Source organism: Sminthopsis crassicaudata, chromosome 4 (genome assembly GCF_048593235.1).
Source record: "Sminthopsis crassicaudata isolate SCR6 chromosome 4, ASM4859323v1, whole genome shotgun sequence".
Lineage (NCBI taxonomy): Eukaryota > Metazoa > Chordata > Mammalia > Dasyuromorphia > Dasyuridae > Sminthopsis > Sminthopsis crassicaudata.
Window position 1 is genome coordinate 178,859,686 of NC_133620.1, and position 20,481 is coordinate 178,880,166.

Below are 20,481 nucleotides of genomic sequence, written 5' to 3' on the forward strand. Positions count from 1 at the left end.
CTTTATTTATCTTTCTCATATTTTCTTTTTTTGTGTATACATTGTGTCTCAAGAAAAATGTTAAACCACTTCCTTGAAAATTGGTATTTCATTTTTGTCTTTATAACTCCAGCACAGTTCCTTGAACATAGTAGTTACTTTATAAATTCTCAGTGTTAATTGTGAAATATAAATCACTATGTAAATTTAAGTAATTTGCTTTCTTTTTCTTCCTCTTCTTCTTTTTGTTTCTTCTATTACTATTAGTAGTATCACTACTACTATTTACCATTGCTACTTAGGGGATAGTGGAAAAAAGGACTGTTCTTGGAATCAGAAGATGTGAGTTTGAGTGAAGAATGTTCTGTTAATGGGTTGCATTTGTTATACAATTTCACTTTTTCATTAGATACCTATATTCATAAAACTTCTCTCCCAGTAAATGTAGTACAACATGTAGTGAACTGAGAATATTAGAGCGACTGGATTTCCTCACTTAATGTAGTGCCAGGAACATAGTAGATATTTAATAAAAGTTGATTGGCTTGCACTCACAAATACTTATTAAGCAATCACTATGTTCAAAGTATTCATTCAAGTGCTATGCTTATTAAGACAAAAAAAAGAACAAAGATACAAAAAGTATTTCTCCTTAAGAAGCTTACATTCTTTGAGAGTTAGGTCATAGGGAACATGAAAGTTTATAGATATAAAACAGTACAAAGTCATCTCATGCAAGAGAGAGAACATTGAAGACTGGAGAGATTTAGGGGTAAGAAGAGAGGCTTTCTTTAGAAGGTAGCACTGATACTAAACCTTAAAAGAATCTAAGTGATTCTCAGGGTCAGAGGAGAAGAAAATGTGTTTTTCAAGTATGAGAAATGATCCAATTTGTGGAATGGCTAAAAGGCCTTGAGAAATGATTTGGAAGTGAAGAAATAGTCATTTTAGATGAATCTAGAGTCTTAAAAGGATGAAGAAATAACTGATAGCTTGAGAAAATGTAAGAGAAAAATGATTTTTTAATAGGAGAATCCTTAGCATGTCAGTAGGCAATAGGAAAATAAACAATGGATAAGGAGAGAACTAAGAAGAAAGAAACTGATAGAATAATTAAGGAGATATAAACTTTGGGATTGCTGTGTTGGTTTCTGGTCTGATAAAGAGGATTTAGAAAGCTCTAAATTCACAATAATAGTGCTTTTGGAAGTATATTTGTGAAACATTGGAATGACTCATGGTGATACACTTAGAGAGTATTAGTTTTTAACACTGGACTAGGGAATTGGGATTTCCCACTCTGTACTAGTACAGGGCCCTCTCCTATTTGGGGTTCCCAGAACTATGCTTTATTCTCATGCCTTTAAAAAAAAAAGGGCAGAAGGAAATGTTAAAGATTAACCACCAGTATTAATGAAAAATAGATTAGATTAGTAAAATGCAGCTTTAAACAGAATAAAAGAAGGCATAGTGATAGAGTGCTGGAATGAAATTCAGGAAAACTCATCTTTATTACTTAAAACTGTTTATTTCAGCTCCTCATTCAAGAAAAAAAGTTTTGGAGGGAGAATTTGAAAGGTGGCAGAGGAGGTTGGTGAATTTCAAGCTCTACAGATTTCCCCCACAAATGGAACAAATTTGTGCATCAGAGCAAACACAGACTGGGGAAAATATCAGGAAGACATTGGGGAAGAATAGTGGTCCTCCTGGGACAACCTAAGAACATACAAAGAAAGATGCCTGGCCAGTGATTAACTAATATGAAGTGCAAACATCTCTAGGCTGGCTCTTCTAAAACATCTGAATGGGGACCCCTAGGATAAGCTGCACTTGACTGGAACCACTGGAACTTTTACCTCCAGGAGGAATTCTTCACTCCAGGAGGTAAAAGACTGAGGAACCTCTGATGACTAGAATTCCAGGCCTAGCTTCAGAGCATGATCCTGGGTAAGAAGTTACCGGCATACTTGTGAGTTCAGAAACAATGAAGCAGGGACTCTGCTGGTTGTGGGCACTTACAGGACAGAGAACCTCTTGGTTTGGAGTTCCTGGTCAGAGGGAAGAGCTGAAGTGAAGGCAGAGTCACCATCCTCTCCACCCCAAGATTAAAGGTGTTTATGCTAATAGTTCTCATTAAAAAAAATGAACTGGCAAAGAAGAAAAGACCCAAACATAGAAACCTGCCATGGGAATAGGAAAAACCAAGTTTCATCTTCAGAAATGAAGTATGAATATGAAAATGAAGAAATGACAGTCAAGTAAAAAAAAAAAAAGCCTCTTCTATACCAGAGAGTAACATTAAATGGCTACCTGTCCAGAAAGAATTTATAGAATTCAAAAAAAAGCTTTAAAATCAAGTGGGAGAAATTGAAGAAAAACTAAAAAAACTAAACTAAACTAAAATGAGAACTACCCAAGAAAAACAAGATTATGAAAAAAAGTTAACCAACTAGAAAAGAAGTTACAGAGTCTTAAAGAGGAAAATAATTCTTTGAAAATTAAAATTGCTCAAGAATAAGCCAATGAAATTATGAGAAAAATAAATAAAAAATAAAATATATGAAAAAATAGAATAGAATACAGAACATCTTATTTATAAGAAAAACAATAGATTTGAAGAACAGAAAAAGAAGAGAAAATATTAGAATAATTGGACTGCCTGAAAGCTGTGACCAAAAAAAAAAAAAAAATCAATACAATAATGCAAGAAATAGTCAAAGAAAAATTTGCTGGAATAATAGAGCATGAGAGGAAAGTAGAAATAGAAAAACAAACAAACAAACAAAAACAAAACCCTGATCACAATTTCAAAAGGATTCTTTCTAGAAAATACATAAGAATATTATTGCCAAATTCCACAAAATTCCCAGATCAAAGAAAAAATTTTGCAAGAAACCACTACAACAAATCAAATATGCTGGAACTACAATTCAAATTGCACAGGATTTATCAGCAGCCACAATGAAAGACCTTGGTCTTGGAAGAACACATACCGCCAATTCAAAGAACTAGTCCTTTGGCTAAAAATATCACATCAATGAACTTGTTTTAACTATACTGGAATTTAATAGAAAATTTAACATATAAGAACCAACATCAAAGATTAATTTCAAGAAACTCAATACAGACAAATCATTTATGTTTTTTACATGGAAATGTATACCATATATTTAAGAGTGACATCAGTAATTGGGTAGCTTAAAAGAAAGCTTGAAGCAAAATTGAGTATGATCTGAGTTTAAAAAGCAAAACTATCTCAGAAAAGATAAAAATAGCAATTATACAAATGAGGTACAGAAGAAGAATCTACACAGAGACATTACATAGAAGGGAGAAGAGGGCTTGTAGTTCTGAAAACCTACTCATATCAGGAATGAATTAAATAGGGAACACCACATACATATATACTATACACACACACACACATATATAGAGAAATATATAGATAAATCTATATCTAGATCTATCTATCTATCATGTATTATAAGCAGTATAGCATCCTCCAGAATCTGTAAAGAAATAAGAGAAAGGGGAGGGAATAGTATAAGGTTGGGTATAGAAGGATGTCTAAATTTATGGTTGTGGGACAAGATGTGTCTATTAATGGGAAAATGATAAAGGAAAGGAAAATGTTGGTGAAGGATTAGGTGGAGTACAAAAGGATATTTAGATTAATAGGAGTTGGATATGGTGTAATGTGAATGGAACAAAGAGAGAAAGAAAGGGTGGGGAGAGAAGATGAGAGGGATCCATAGGTGGGAGGAGATTAAGTAATAGCAAAGCAAGTTAAAAAGCAAAATTTAAGTAGAAGAGATAGCTAGGAGAGGAAATAAAAGATGCATAAACACTACAATAAGAATCAGTTATGGAATTTATTAGAAAAAAAAGGAGGGTTACTAATCATTGATCTTAGATAAAGTCAAACTTAAAGATTCAATCAATAGAAAAATCTACATTATGTTTTAGATATATTGTTTTAGATGCATGCTTATGTATGGGTAAATGTGTATGTATGAATATATATGTGTGTGTGTGTGTATGTGTGTGCATGGCTGAGTATATTTGAATATTTATGCATGTAAGTTTATGTATATGTTTATATAGATGTATGTATATGTGTATGTGTTTGTGCATGTGTACACTTAACAGTAGCCTCCTTAGGGGAGGTAGTGAGAGGGGTGAATCCTGAAACTGTCCAAATGTTGGGAGTAAATTCTGAAACTCTCCCCTGACAGAGACCCACCCTTCAGGGAAATTAAGTGGTCTCATTTAATTGGAGATCTGCCAGAGATATGGTCTCACCCTTTATTGAGTTGAAGATAAGTCCAGGACCACTCCCAGTAGTTCAAACTCCCAATTATTGAGTGGCTTGAAACTCCAAGATAAGTACTTTCTTTTCAATTGGAAACCTAAGCCTGGGGCATGATAACACTGAAGGAATCTCATTCAATGGAAACCTTAGCCTCAGACAGCTAGAAAGGACAATTCTGAACTCTAAATCTCTGCAGAAGTCTGAAGCAGGATTATGCCTTGCCAAGGAATCTCTCTTCTTGGCATAGCTGCTTTCCAGGACTCTTGCCTGCTTTAAAGATATCCTCTTCTCAGTGATAACCTTTGTTATTTCTCTGACAGGACCTTGCCACTGAGGAGTCTGTCTTCCTAACATAGCTGGCTTCTCAGTGCCAATAAAAATCCCTTTTGCCATTCAGATTTCAGATTTGTGAATTCTTTCACATTGTACCTGCCCCAATCAAAGGGGATTCCTCATCTCAATTCTCACACCATTAGCACCACATTAGTAAGAAGGGTATGAAAGGGGAAAAAGAAAAAAGTTAAAAGTGTACAATAGAGAACAAAAGAATAATCTACAAGGAAAAAAAGAAAAGATGGATATTCATTAATATAATCTCTTCTATTATTATGTATGCTTTCTTGAAGAGAAAATTTATTATTATATATTTTGAATCCTCCCTGATGTTCTGCTGAGTACAATGTGCTTTTTTTTTTAAATTCCTTTTCTATCTTTTTCTAGTCTGTTTTTTCTTATTTTGTATTTAGTTTTTTAAAAAGTGCTGAAAGGAAATGCAAACTACTCCAATGTTTTTGCCCAGAAACCCCAAATGGGATCACAAAAAATAGACAGACTAAAATAAGTGAACAACAAAAAGTCACTCCCCCATATGAAGTAACAAAGAGGGCAAAGGAAGGGACAGCCAGTTCCTTTAAGTGCCTCAGCAAAGACCAGTTATAAAAATAGAAAAAAAAACAAAACAAAAAACAAAGCACAATCTTATACCTCAATGCTTCTTCTTTTAGCCTTTATCTTCCAGAGTCTTCTTGGGATTGAGGAAGAGTATCTGCAGACGTCTTTGCCACTGGCTGCCATAGTCAACCTGCTGATTTGTGTGTGTATATATTGAGGCCCAAATACCTTCCTTTTCTCTGTCTCTGTCTCTGTCTCTGTTTCTGTCTCTGTTTCTGTCTGTCTCTCTCTCTCTCTCTCTCTCTCTCTCTCTCTCTCTCTCTCTCTGTCTCTCTCTCTCTCTCTTTTTTTCTTTTTGTCTCTCTCTCTCTCCCTTCTTCCTCAAGAGATTCTTAAAATTCCTATTATTGGGAGAAAAAGACACTCTATATTGTTTATCTCTCTTTAGCTTCCTCTTTTTGCCAAGCCAGGAAGAAACAGAGCTCCTAAGGTCTTTATAGAGGTAAGATCCTTTGTATGAATTTGATTTGGGCTCAAAGCATCCCTTGCTAGAAGGTATGATATAGGGAGAAGTTCCCAGAAGAGTTGAGAGAGGATATCAATAGAGGGCTTGATATTAGAAAGGAAAAAAAGCCTAGCTTTTCAGAGATTGAAGTAAAAAAGAAAAGAATGAAAGTGCTAAAGTTGTGTTTTAAATGAGGAAAATGGGAATATGAGGAGCTTTTATTTCCTCTGAAAAGTAGGAGGTAAGTTTCTCTGATGAGAAAGGGCAAGGAAAGAATGCTATTAGGGGAAGGAGAATTATATGAAAAAAAATGTTTAGAACAGTCACTCTGTATTGTGTGACAAAGAATTAATCAGAGAAGAATAAAAGGATTGCTCTATAACATTAAAGATTTTGTCAAGATTGGAAAATACCAATTTGTAGGGGGCCTTGTTAGCATGTTTATATGATTTTCTCAAGTATTACTCAGGTCAGAGCAAAGAATGTGGTTAGTAGAGATAACCCAGGATTTTGGTTTGGTATGGCGTGACTCGGAATACTTTGAGAAAGGCACAAGATGGATAAGTATTATTTGTAGTATGGGCCACAGTAATATTGTGTCTCTTCAGTTCAGTAAATAGCATTTAGGAATAGGTCTTCATGGGAAAGAGCTTCAAAACTAGATTTTTATTTTTGGAAAGACTATGTTGGGAGCAAAATGGGGTATTTAAGCTCAGAAAGAGAATGTATAAAGTCAATTACCAGTTAGTTATCAAACATTTGTTAAATGTTTGCTATGTGTCAGATATTGAGGTAGGGATTAAAAGAAAATAAAAAGAAGTACAATGTAGCTGTGACAGTCTGTGGTGATAGATACAGGAGGCAACTTAAGTACAAAGGGCAGAGCATTGCTATAGTCTAACAAATGTTATTTTGCTTAACATAGACTAACCACAAAAGGACTTGATGGATGTATGAGGAAGAGTGAGAAACTCCAGAGTCCAGAATAAGTGCATCTCCAGATACTGGATGAGGATGTGCTTGCTATATATATATCCTGTACCTAAGGAATTATAATTAAAGAGCCTAAAGGAAAAAAAAAAATTCTCGAGAGCAAGCAGTTAAGGAGCTTGAAATCTTTAGGTTCATTGCCAATGAACATTGGGTGGGCATAAAGATGTGGGCATAAGAACTGAGGCCTAGAAGAAGATTAAAACCTTGGCTGATAGAAAAAAGATTCAGCCTTAAGATCATTTATTCTTTGGATTTCATATTCTTTTGTATATTTTCTTTTCCCTTTAAGATGTGATAGCAATCTCTTTAAAAATAGAACTTTTGTGCTATTTTCATGGAAAGGAAAATTGGGAGAAGCAATATAGTACAATGTAAAGATGACAGGCTTTGGGGGTCAGAGGACATGGATTCAAATCCTGCTGCTGTCATATACTACTCATGTGACCTGGGCAAGTTACTCAATTTTCTGGTCTTCAGATTCCTCATCTGTAAATAGGAGGAAACCCAGCTGAATGTTATGAATTTCAGTGATTAAAATTGTCTCAAGAGAAGAAATATGTGAATGCATTTATGTGAATGCATTTCTTTCTTTTCTTTTCAAAGATGGAGGGTTATGTGTATAGTGGTCTGCATATCACCTTACTGGCATTGATCTTGGAAGATTTCTAGATCCTGGAGTTTCCCCTGGAGTATTTGGGCCTCAATATATACACACAAACAAAAATAATTTGTTAAGCCAGTTGAGAGGATCTGCTCCATTTACAATTCTTTGATAAATGTAGGCAACTAGGTGGTACAATAAATAGAGCACTAGATTTGAATTCAAATTCAGTCACAGAATTTACTAGCTGGGATTATGTTAAATCGCTTAACTGCTGTCTGTCTCAGTTTTCTTAATTGTAAAATGGGGATAATAACAGCACCACACCTATTAGAGATTGTTGTGAGAGGAGTAATAGTTGTATAGGTTGTGGCACATAGCATCCATGATATAAAGTTATTACTACTGCTATAGATGTGTGGCTAGAAATATTTTGGTGAATATAGGGGGCTCCATCAATAATGTATTAGTTTGTTAATCCTGAATGTGAATTTCTTAATAATTCCTTATTTCAAAGACAGATATATAGGAACTCTTATATTCAATATTGCTTTTCTATTCAAGTGAATTGTGACCATCTGGGGAAAATAACATTATCAGGTTCGAGGAAGGCAATTGCAATGGGAAAGAGGTAGCCTTGCCCACTAAGAAGGAAGCTCAGACATCACAACTTCCATGCCATGGAACAAAGCCCTGACCACACCACAATTTCCAACTTTGTTTGTTGGAATTGTTCAAGTTCAATAACTCTCTTTGGTCATGTAGTACAATTTAAAAGTCATGAACAGTAAGTTGATGAAGACACACTTGAATTAAAGAAAGGAGATGTGAAAGAAAAACAAATTTTGTGGTGTGTCTGCACCTCTCATACCCTCCTGTAACTCATGTTGGCAAAGTAGGGGAACCCTGTTGTACATAATTCATCTTTCACCAAAAATGCTGTATAGTCAGAAATTCACTAGTCCATGGTAAAATAATAAAAATAAAAATAAAAAAGTATATAGTGAACATGCTTAGTGTTCCATCTTTTAGATAATTATCATCAGTTAAGGTTTTGGCAGATGACAGAATTGAAAGAGTGAGAGGAAAGAAGAGGGATGCTGGCACAGTTTCACAAAGCCAGAAAGGATTAGAATTGACATTTGGCTATGAATGGACAACATGACTCATGCCTAAGAAACAGCTGTACTGGATGTTTGTGATTGAGGCAGATTAAAAGGGCTGAGAGACAGTTACACATATGTGTGTTGCCTGTACATATGGAGATTACATGGAATACATAATGTCTCATTTTCAAAGGCTTTTATTGGATTGAAGCTAAACATCTCTTACCAACTTTATCAAATGTTGAGTTATTTAGTTTTTAAAAATACTATTTAAAATTAAATTTTCCTTGTTGGAAGAAAGATGAAAAACAGAAATGAAAGTTTTGTCTTGCCTCCTGATATATATATTCTCATAAATGTTTAGATAGATACAGATATATGTAGGTACATTTACAAACACATGTCTTATGCATGAGTGTACATTTATGCATTTTTGTGTGTATATATAAATATATGTGTGTACATACATACATATACATACATGTACACATACATCTATACACACACATCCATTTGTGATAGTGACTTTCAAATGAATAGAAGGGTCCTGATACAGTACAGAGAAGCTAATATTAGTTTTTGAAACAATGAAGTTGTATTGTTAGACATAAATCAAATCATTTTTAAAGTTGTTCCAGTAATATTAATGGTTTTAACTTACTGTCAAATGTAGTAGCTTAAAAAATTCACTTGATTTTTTGAAGTTCCTTTTTTGTTCTAAATTTATTTTTCAAAAGGGCAATCCTTTTTGTTATTGTTATTGTTGCTGTTGTTTTAGCATTGATTTAAGCCTTGCTCTTCACTTAAAAGTTTTATTTGACAAATTGCCCATGGGTTGACTCAACTGCAAATGGTATAGTTTCTTCATATGAGGATTTTTTTTTTTTAATTGGAAAGATGAATTTAGAGGCTATAGAATTTATAACTGAAAGATAAGTTTAGTATAATCCCTTATCTTTATAGATGAGAAAATTGAGGCAGAGTGGTTTTATGTGTATATATATATATATATATATATATATATATATATATATATATATATCCAAATGAAGAGTCCGCCACATATATATTCTTTTATGAAACAAAAAAAGATTGATCTTACTTCCCTATCTTTCTAAATTAAAGATAGGGAGAAACATGATTAACGTTGTCTACCTCCTTTAGTAGGAAGAAGAGACGCTTGTGAGTGTCTTGTATTACTTAATAAAAAGAGTATTCAAAGAATATGAGTTCATCCATGTTTGGTCATTTCATGGCCAAACCATCTAATTAGCTATAGCAATCACATTTTTAAGACAGCAGGGTGGGATAGTGCTGGCTTTGGAGACAAATTGGAAGATCTGTGTTTAAATCCTGCCTACTAGACCTGTGACTCTAGGCAAAATCACTTACCATTTCTCAGCCTTGGTTTCTCACCTGTAAAACAGGGATAACCACAATCCTTATATTGTTTTATTGTTTTATGTATCAGTGTCTTGAAAACGTAATGTGCTGCAATTTGGAACTATGTTCAAAAAGTTATCAAACTGTGTATACACTTTGATCCAGCAGTATTTCTATTGTATTATATCCCAAAGAGATCTAAAAGGAGGGAAAGGGACCCATATGCGCAAAAATGTTTGTGGCAGCCCTCTTTGTGGTGGCAAGAAACTGGAAACTGAGTGGATGCCCATCAATTGGAGAATGACTAAATAAATTATGGTATATGAATGCTATGGAATACTATTGTTCTGTAAGAAACGGCCAGCAGGATGATTTCAGAGAGGCCTGAAGAGACTTAATATGAGCTAATGCTAAGTGAAATGATCAGAACTAGGAGGTCATTATACATGGCAACAAGAAAACTATACAATGATCAATTCTGATGGACATGGCTCTCCTCAACAATGAGATGATTCAAACCATTCCTACTTGTGTAGTGATGAAAAGAGCCATCTACATCCAGAGAGAGAACAATGGAAACAGAGTATGGAACACAACATAGCATTCTCACTCTCTGTTATTATTTGCTTACATTTTGTTTTCTTTCTCAGTTTTTCTTTTTTTTCCCTTCTTGATCTGATTTTTCTTGTGCAACAAGATAATAGTATTAATATGTATACATATATTGGATCTAACATATATTTCAACATATTTAACATGTATTGAACTACCTGCCCTCTAGGGGATGGGGTGAGGGAAGGAGGGGAAAATTTGGAGCAAAAGGTTATGCGAGGGTCAATGTTGGAAAAATTACCCATGATATGCTTTGTAAATAAAAAGCTTTAATAATAAAATAAAACAAAAACTTAATGTGCTATGTCAATTTAGTTATTCTTGTTATTAAGCTTTCAGCTTACTCCTCTGACTTCTTCTTAAAACATTTTTAGGGTTATAGTATTATTTTCTCCTAAAGGTCTAAATTAATTTTAACTTGATTGGGAAGTAAAATCCTCTTTTGGATGTTTTAAGGACTTGAAAAACCAAACCAAATCAAAACCAAAAAAACCCACCAAAACCAGAAACCCAAACCCAAAAACCAAAACCGAAACAAATCAAATCAAACCAACCAGCCAACCAACCAAAAACAAACCAAACCAAAACAAAACACTTTTGCTCTCCTTTGAACATTTACAGATTTAATTTGGTCATGACAGAAGTTTTTAAAGTTATAGTAGTTTCTTCAGGCTTCCTGAATTTTCAGTGTTACTGGTGGGGACAAATATGCCATAGTAACTGCATTGTCTTTTGAATTATACCAATTTCTGAAAAAAATGTTGTTTTACAGCTAATAGAATGAAGTTTTTAACTTAACTGCCTGAGAATCCTTTCACATTTTCTTTCTTTTACATAGAGTCACCCCCACTCAAAAGAAGAGAGCTGAAAGCAGTGCATCTTCTTTCATCTGATCAAAGTCCATACCAGTTAACAAAAAGAAAAAAGATTTGCTGGATCACAACCGCATCTCTCTATAAAAAGAAGAAATATAGTCTCAAGGAAGAAACCATGAAACATTAGCTCCTTCTATCTGACCAGTTTTAATATTCAGAAATTTATTTGAAACTATAACTTGATGTGGATGAAAACCATCTAAACTACCTCTGAGATTATGGCTTTCCTGAATGGCTTATAAAGGCATTTGTCTGATGCCTTTGAACTCACTATTTCAATAAAAACAAGCTGAGCTGATTTTCAAGTCTTGGGCTTCACGGAGACCAAAGGTTCAAGTGTGTTTACTGTATGTATTTAATACAGTATTTAACAAGCTAAAATATGGTTTCTTCTTGGGAAATAAATCATCAATAAATCATACAAAATCTTTTTGAAGTCCAAAACATGCAGTGCTTCTGATCACACAAGTGAAAGTGGACTTCCTTCTCCCTGCCCCTCCCCAACTTTCTTTCTTTTTTTAAACTGCCCTTTCATTTTTCTGGTAGTATAAAGCTGTTTCTTGTTACACCTCCTCCCATTATGTGGAGGGTGTTATTTTCCTCTGCCTTTCCCCATTTTTCTGAAACTGATTACTTACTGCTTTAAATGTTAAGACTTGCAAGCATGGTGGCACATGTGGATTGGGACTCAATAGCTTATTGGAATTTTAGCATCACTTACCAAAAAAGCATTTCATTCAATACTATTCACTTTGATAGACCTTTTATTAAGTGTTAGGCACTATACTAAGTCATGGGTATATATAAAAAAAAGAGCATCTCAAGGAGCTTATCTTCTTTTAATGAGTTAATAGACAGCTAGTTGACATAGAGGTTAGACGGCACAAATTGTTGGGAAGAAGACCTGAATTCAAATTTGACCTCAGGTACTTCCTAGCCATAGGACACCTAGGAAGTCAATTAACTTCTTAGCTTAATTTACTCAACTATAAAGTGACACCTATCTCCCTGGGTTGTTGTGAACATTAAATGAGATAACATATGGAAAGAACTTTGAAAATCTAAAAATGCTATATAAATACTAGCTGGGAAACATACATACAGATAAGTATAAGCAAGATATCCACAAAGCTATATAAAGTTAGGCTTGAGAGCATTAATCAAGCAAGGGAGTAGAGTTCATATTAGAAAAGTGACTTGTGGAAGAGGTGGCGTCAGTTTGTACATTGAAGGAAGCTAGAGATTCTAAGATTTGAGGAGGAAAAGTATTCCTGTCACGGGAGTCTCACTACCTAGGCAAAAATATGGAAGTGGAAAGTGAAGTTTTAAACAACTAACAGACCAATTTAAATGGAAAGAAGAGTATATGAAAGGAAGTGCATATAAAATGTGACTTGCAAGGTAGCCAGGAGCAGATTAAAGAACATTTGCGTCTTAATTTAGAGGCAATGGGGAATCATCCTCATCTTGACAATTTGGCAATGAATTATTTTCTTTCATATATCCCCCCCTGCCCCCCTCATTGTTTTCTGATTTCAACTGGGCAATATGACCTCCTTAAAAGAAAACTAATCTATATTCAAATCAAACAGCAGACACATAGGCAAGGACAATGCTATTCAATTAGCATGGGAAAAGGAAAACAACAACAACCAAGCAACGAATGAAGAATACTCTAAGCAGAAGCTTAGCACCAAATATGTCCAAGTGAATTGATCAACTTTATTATACTCTCACTACGGGGAGGGGAGTTGTTGTTGTTGTTGTTGTTGTTGTTGTTGTTGTTTTTTTTTCCTGCTATGGTCATAGGTTCAGTATTTTATGGATCTCTGAATCAAAAAATCCTTACTATTTCAGTGATTCTCATTCTCAAAATAGCAATGTGATAATTGAACTGAGATTTGTTTTATCCTCACACATTTCAGCTTTTGTGTATGTGCCATGAGAAATGCATGAGATAATGGTTAGAAGCTTGTAATCAGGAAGCCTTGGTTCAAATCGTACATCTGATATGTAGCCCCAGAATGGTCACCTAATCTCTTAGTGCTCCTAAATTATCTAGCAGAGGGCAGTTGGTATGGTTTCTTTAAATTGATAAAACTACAGATAAAGTACAAAACCAAAATTACTAAAATAAAGTTGCCATGCTATACCAAAGAAGAAGTCATGGTAATATTCAATTAGAATATACTTTATATATATATATATATTTTATAGAAGTTACATATATAACTTTATAGAAAGAAGCCTGGTATTAGTTTCAATTCTTAAATATAAATATCAGGGATTGAATAGAGGTAGGACTTTCTAGTGAACACACATGAATGTAGAATGTATCTTTATATTATATATATATATATATATATATATATATATATATATATATATATATATATATATATATCATATTAAAAAAACCCTTTTCCTCACCTAATATTTAGTCAGTTTGAAGAATTTCTGATCATTAGAGAATGTGAAGACTAATGATAAGGTTTAAATGTAACTGGATATTTGAGGAGCAGTTTCAATTGTCAGTTATGTGTATAAATATAAAGTTCATCAAATATCTGCTATGTTTTTAATTATCACTTAATGTCTTCTGAGAAGCCACAAAACATTTTTCTTTTTGACTGTTTCTATATATTCCAGCTGATTTTTCATTCAGCAATTCAAGTAATCTCCCACCAGTCTAATTATGTCACATTTCTATTCCATATACTCTAGTGGCTCACTATTACCTGTAGGATCAAATATAAATTTGTTTTTACTTTTAAACACTTTCATAACTATTTATCTTTCCATTCTTTTTGCACTTTATGCCTGCCTTGCACTCCATCAATGAGGTAACACTGTTCTTGTTGTTTCTTGAACAGAACAAGCTGTCTAATGATAACAGACGTTTTCACTATTTGTCTCCCAAGCCTAGAATTCTCCATGTCCACCTTCTACACTCTCTGGCTTTGAGTTCCAGTAATATCCCATCTTTTGCAGGATCTTTTCTTATTCTTTCTTAATGCTAGTCCTTTCCTTCTGAGATGATTTTCAATTTATCTTTTCTACATCTTGTTTATATATAGTTAATGGTATGTCATTTCCTAAGATTAGATTGTGAGTTCTTTGAGAAATGAGATTTTTTTTTTGATTTTCCCCCTTTCTCTATATTTCTATCAGTTAGCATAGTATCTGTCACACAGTCAGTGCTCAATAAATGCTTTTTGACTGAGTGCCTGTCATAAATGCATTTTTGGTTTTCATTGTCCAAATGCAAAATACTAAGTACAAATACTTCTTATCAATGGGTCAAGATTATGAATTTTTGTCAGATGAATGAAAGATTTTTCAACTCTAAAGCAGACCTCCACTAGAAAAAGAAAGAAACATTTTTGTTTGGTTCAATTGAGTTATAGAGGGAAGAATGAATTGAAAAGGTAAAGGGGAAAATAATACATTTCAGTCTGAATAAGGTATAGTACATCAAACCAGAGTAAACCATTATTACATAGGAAGTAGAAATAATAATCAACTCAGCAATCTGCAATAAACTCTTCAAGGAACCTTATGCTAAGAGAAAGACAAAGCAAATTTGTTTCTATTCTCCAGGGAATTATTGTCTAAATCAGACAGCCTTGACATACATAGACATAAAAAACAAAACAACACAAGCCATTCATATACTAGGACAAATACAGAGCACATTAAAAAGTGAATTGTATCTGTATAAAGAAGGAAAAGGTAAAATATGTTTCTAAGAGGAATGGTAGAAATTGCGATTTAGAGAGGTATGCCATTTAAAAATGTCTATTGATATGTTTTTTTTTTTTTTTCTTTTCATAATTTTCTGCTTCCCTTCTAGGAACATTAGGGGGATCTCTGACATTTATATCATTGTAGTCTTTGGTCTGAGTTGCCACTGGAAGAAACTATAGCACTAACGGTTGATTAGAAATCACCCTAATGGACAAATAACTCATAACAATAGTGGAAGCTGAGTGTTTCTTCTTGTTCTCAGCAAGTTAGACCTTGGAACTTGACATTATCTGGAATCTCTTTCTTCTATAAAAGGCTGAGATCAAGAATCTTAAGAGGGTGATGTCTAAAACTATTCCCTTCTCAGGACATATAATTTCCATTCTCATTAGTTGTTCTGCCCTTTACTTTCTATAGCTCCCCAAAATATTTGGGCCTTTCCAAAGTCACCATTTGAATTGGGAGGAGGGTGTGTGTGTGTGTCTGTGTCTGTGTGTGTGTGTCTGTGTGTGTGTGTCTGTGTCTGTGTCTGTGTGTGTCTGTGTGTATGTGTGTGTAAGAGGCAGAGGGAGAGGAGAGAGAGAGAAAAAGAGAGAAAGGAAGAGAGACAGACAGAGACAGAGAAAGACAGGGAGACAGCAACAGAGATAGAGAAAGCAGAGTAGGGAGAGAGGGAAGGGAAAAAAGGGAGGGAAGGAGGCATAGAGAGAGAGAAAAAGAGAGTGAAAGAAAGAAAGAGAATAGAGAGAGGGAACGAGGGAAGGTGGGAAAAGGGAGGAAGAGAGTCTTTAGGTACCAATGTATAGGTTTTACCACTCATGGTCCAAAGTTTGATATTGGTTCTTTGAACTCTAGCCTATGGTCTCTCTTTGAATCACTCTGATTGGTTCAGATTGATAGGTTCATATTAAATTGCATCTACAACAGCTCAACTACTTCAAATTATCTGCTTATACCAGGACTCTTATCAATTACAGAAACTTATCAAAGAAGTATAATCAAAATACCAAATCTAGACAGTGTCTTTTAGCTTCATCACATTCATCAGGTTCTCCTGGTCACATTGTATACTTGCATGTACTCTAACTATTCCTCTTTACAGGTTTCATCCATTGTTCCAACTCTTGCCTAAAAGAATCTCTGGGGATACATTATAGTAATAATTTGAGAGCTAAAAGGTAAATAATTAAAAAAAAAACTATCTTAAAATTCAATAATAGAGAAAGTATTATGGAGCAAGTTGGTTGCCCAGGGTGTTTAGAAATTTTTAGAGACATCAAAGACAATAGTGATGTAAATATCTTTTTGATAGTGAGAAACACTAGATAAAGTGTGGGACCTGTAATGCCTGTGTGTCTGATGCTGAAGCTGGCAGATCTTTTAAATTCAGGAATTCTGAATTGTAGTGAACTGAATTCAATGTGTGCACATTAAATATGGTTTTATTGTTGAGCTTCAAGGTCTTGGCCATTCCATTGCCTCAGGAGGAGAGAACTATTACAGAGGAGAAACAAAAGTAAGAAGAAGCTCCCAAGCTGATGAGTAGTGGGATATGTCTGTGAGTTGCCCCACTGGGGGGGGGACCCAGTCTTGGAAAAACAGTGCAAAACAAGCAAACAAAACCAATCAATCAGCCAAAACAAAACAAACACAATAATGAGGATGACCTCTGGGAATTTTGGTGGATGTACTTTTTTAGGGTTAAAAGCACTGTCATGTTAAGTACAATTTCCTACTTCAATAATTTTAAATTCTAAAATAAAACAAATGTGAGCAATCAGAAAGTACATACAGACAATGAAATATTAAATCACTATTATATTTTAAATGACATATAAACTTCATGTACAAATGTGAATAAAATGAGAAGAGACAGTATTTAGATTCTTTCAAATACAATTGATGTTCTTGTTTACATTTGATTTGTCAGTTGGTATCTCTAAGGAGACTTGATTGGTAAGTTGTAGTTAAAATGGTTAGCACTCCCTTTCATGTTTAAAAAAAGTTTTATAATGAAAAAAATTATGAAAGAAAGCTGTGGATTCTGTTTTAAAGCAGCCACTAAAAGTAATATTTCTTTCCTCGGACTTTGGTCATTATTAAAACATTGTACAATTGATTGGTATAAAACTATATATACATAACTGAGCTTGTAAAAAAGTTGAAAAATAGAAAAATAGATCATTTAAAATGTTAAAGGTAAATATACTTCCAGTTTAGCTATGTCTGAGGCACATGCCTGATATCTTTATCATAGTTAGCTCCCATCACATACTTCTCCAAGATAAAAGGGTTATCTCTACTTCTTTGGAAAAGAAAGGCCAAGAAAAAGATAACATGTTTTCAAATAGTTCATATCTGCCAGAATAGAGTGAAAACTATTATCCTTTTTAGGAAGATAGAAACTATTCCATTGTTTAAACATTCTTTACCTCAACCTATTTGTCATTTTCTATTATTGTGAGCAGGACGACAATTTATTGTTTTGATGATTTTTGTTTTTGCTTTTGAGATTCGATCTCCCTATCTTATTTGGACTGGAAATATATTGTATACCCTGTTGCAGTACTGATCAGTAGTACTCCCATGATTTTATCATGGAAGCTTTTACTTCCCCTGTTTTTCTGATTTAGGTTCGCTCTTCCTTCTTTAGGCAGCCTGATTGTCCTCTGCCTTCAAGATTTATCATATTTATTTCAATTAATGCAAATACTTGGCTTTTATTCTACTGCTATTTGAATTTTACCAGTTTCTGACTTCCTAGGAGCAGGAATTCCAGTAACCACATGGGAAGCACTTAACTTCACATTTTCTTCCTATGACCACTTCTACTAGTTTTATGCTATGTTGTCCCCTGAAGAACTTGTAGTGGGGTTAAGAAAAAAGTTAGAATCCAGTGTTAGGCTAAAGTATTATGCTAAAGTAAAGCATGCTCCTCCCATCTCCAATTATTGAGCTATACTAGAATTTTTAAAAAAGGACAGATACTTATTTTTCTGGGCTAATTCATAGCTTTTCTCCCACACAAGATAGAGGAGAATTGTCTGGTCATTTAATTCATTCAGCAAGTATTTATTAAGTATCTACTATGTGCAAAGTACCATATTACTTTTTCTCTTCCTTAGAACTCATTGGGGACATTCAAAGACAAAACCAAAACATTTCCTGTCCTGAAGGAGCTTAATTTTTCTTGTCAACTCATTTATTTATAACATTCTATTTAGTTATGCCCAGGTGGGAACATAAACTTGCACGTATAATTATGTTGCTATTATTGTTTATCATTCAGTCATATCTGGCTTTTCATAATCCCATGTACCTTGGTACACCTGTTCCTTCTCTACCCCCTTATCTCTCAAAGTCTGTCCAAGTTCATATTCATTTGCTTCCATGACACTATCTATTAATTTCATCCTCTTCCATCCCCTTTTTCCTTTATCTTCAATCTTTCCCAACATCAAGACCTTTTCCAATAAATTCTGTTTTATTACATAGCCAAAGTATTTAAGCTTGAGCTTCAGTATTTGACCTTTCAATAAACAAATCATCGAATTCATTTTCTTTAAAGTATTGACTGATTTGATCTCCTTGATGTCCAAGGGACTCTCTAAAATCATTTCCAACACCACAATTCAAAAACTGCAATACACTGCTACTGAGAAAAACCCATAACTTTTACCATACAAACCTTTGTTTGCAAAGGTGATGACTATTTTCTCTGCTATATGTCAGAATTTGATACAATTTTCCTTTCAAAGAACAAGTGTTTTTTTTTTTTTTTTTTTTTTTTAATTTCATGGCTGCAGTCAATGACTGCAGTGGTCTTTAAATCCAAGATTATAAGATCTGATACTTCTTTTATTTCTTCTTTTTCTGTTTGCCAAAAAGTGATAGGACCAGTTCCAAAGATCTTAATTTTTGCAGTCTCCTATTTCACCTTCATCAAAAGGCTTCTTTACTTTTCTCTACTTTCTGCCATCTATTATTTGAATATCCGAGATTGATGATATTTTTCCCAATACTTTTTATTTTGACTTTAAATTTCAGCAAACTGGCATTTCACATGATGCACTTGTCATATAAGCCAAAAAATAAGATGACAATATAGAGTCTTGTTATAGTCCTTTTCCAATATTAACCCAATCAGTAATTCCATGTTCGGTTTCTAACTTTTTTTTTAACCCCACTATAAGTTCTTCAGGGGACAACTAAGATTATCTATTACTTGAATATCTTTGAGGACTTGCCATATTTTGTTGTAATCCACAGTCAAAAGCTTTAGTGTAGTCAATGAAACAGAAGTAGATTTTTTTTCTGTAACTTCCTTGTTTTCTCCACAAGAAAATGTTGGCAATTTGACTTTTAATTCCTCTGCCTCTTTTAAAACTAGTTTGCTCTCTTGATAATGCTTAGCTTATATATTTCTGAAGCTTAACTTGCAGACACTTAAGCATAACTTTGCTGGTAAATAAAATGAGTTAATTTTTTGATGATTTGAACATTCCTTGGTATTTCCTTTCTTTAGGATTGGGACATAAATTGATCTTTTTCCAATCCAGTGACCACATATCTGCTGAACTATTGACTGCAGCACTTCCTTTAGGATTTTAACTAGCATAGCTGGTATTCTATCACTTTCACTAGACTTATTGACAGTAAAGGTTCCTAAGGCCCACTTGACTTAATTCTCCAGGATGTCTGCCTGGTCAGGTACAACACCAAAATATTAGTGATGTCAAGATCTTTCTAGAATAATTCATTTGTGTATTTTTGCCTTCTCTTTTTAATCTTTTCTGTTTCTGCTAAGTCCCTACTATTTTTGTTCTTTAGAGTTACCTAAAGAGAGACAGGTCATAGTAGAGAGTTTTGACAAACAGTGATTTACTGAAGAAAGAAATGGCAAAGTATCTTTGCCAAGAAAGCCTCACAGATAGTATTAAAATGATAAAGAGATGATGTCAGAAAAAATTTAATTTTTTTGAAGAGATCTCTTGTTTTTCCTTTTCTATTATTTTGTTCTATTTTTTTTTTTTGCATTGCTCATTTGAAAAAAAAAAAAAACCTAATCTGTTCTCATTGGAATTCTACATTCAGTTGGATCTATCTTTCCCTTTCTCTTTTGTCTTTTACTTTTCTTCTCTTTTCACATATTTGTAAAAGCCCCATCAAGGCTTTTTTATTTTCTTGCTCTTTTTTTTCTGTAAAATGTGTTTTGGTGCTGTCTCCTATAGAATATCACAAAGCTTTGTCTTCAGGAGTTCTAACAGATCTAATTCCTTAAATCTATTTATCACTTCACATCATAAAGGATGTTATTTAGGTTATATCTGTACAGTCTGATGGCCACCAAATTTCTTCAATTTAAGTTTAAATTTTGCAATAAGAAGCTTATGTTCTGAACCACAGTCAAATCTAAATCTTGTTTTAACTGACTGTATAACTCTCTCTCTCTGTATATATATATATATATATATATA

General features: G+C 33.8%; 1 long non-coding RNA gene across 1 annotated transcript in view; it reads left to right on the top strand.

Annotated features, from left to right (window-relative positions):
- LOC141566017 (uncharacterized) overlaps nt 1-12,149 on the top strand; it is a 32,685-nt gene extending 20,536 nt beyond the window's left edge. Inside the window, exons 2-3 of the long non-coding RNA XR_012489219.1 lie at nt 1,515-5,684; nt 11,221-12,149. This is a non-coding gene — a long non-coding RNA (uncharacterized LOC141566017). The remainder of the gene's footprint in view (nt 1-1,514; nt 5,685-11,220) is intronic.
- The last annotated feature ends 8,332 nt before the right edge of the window (nt 12,150-20,481 follow it).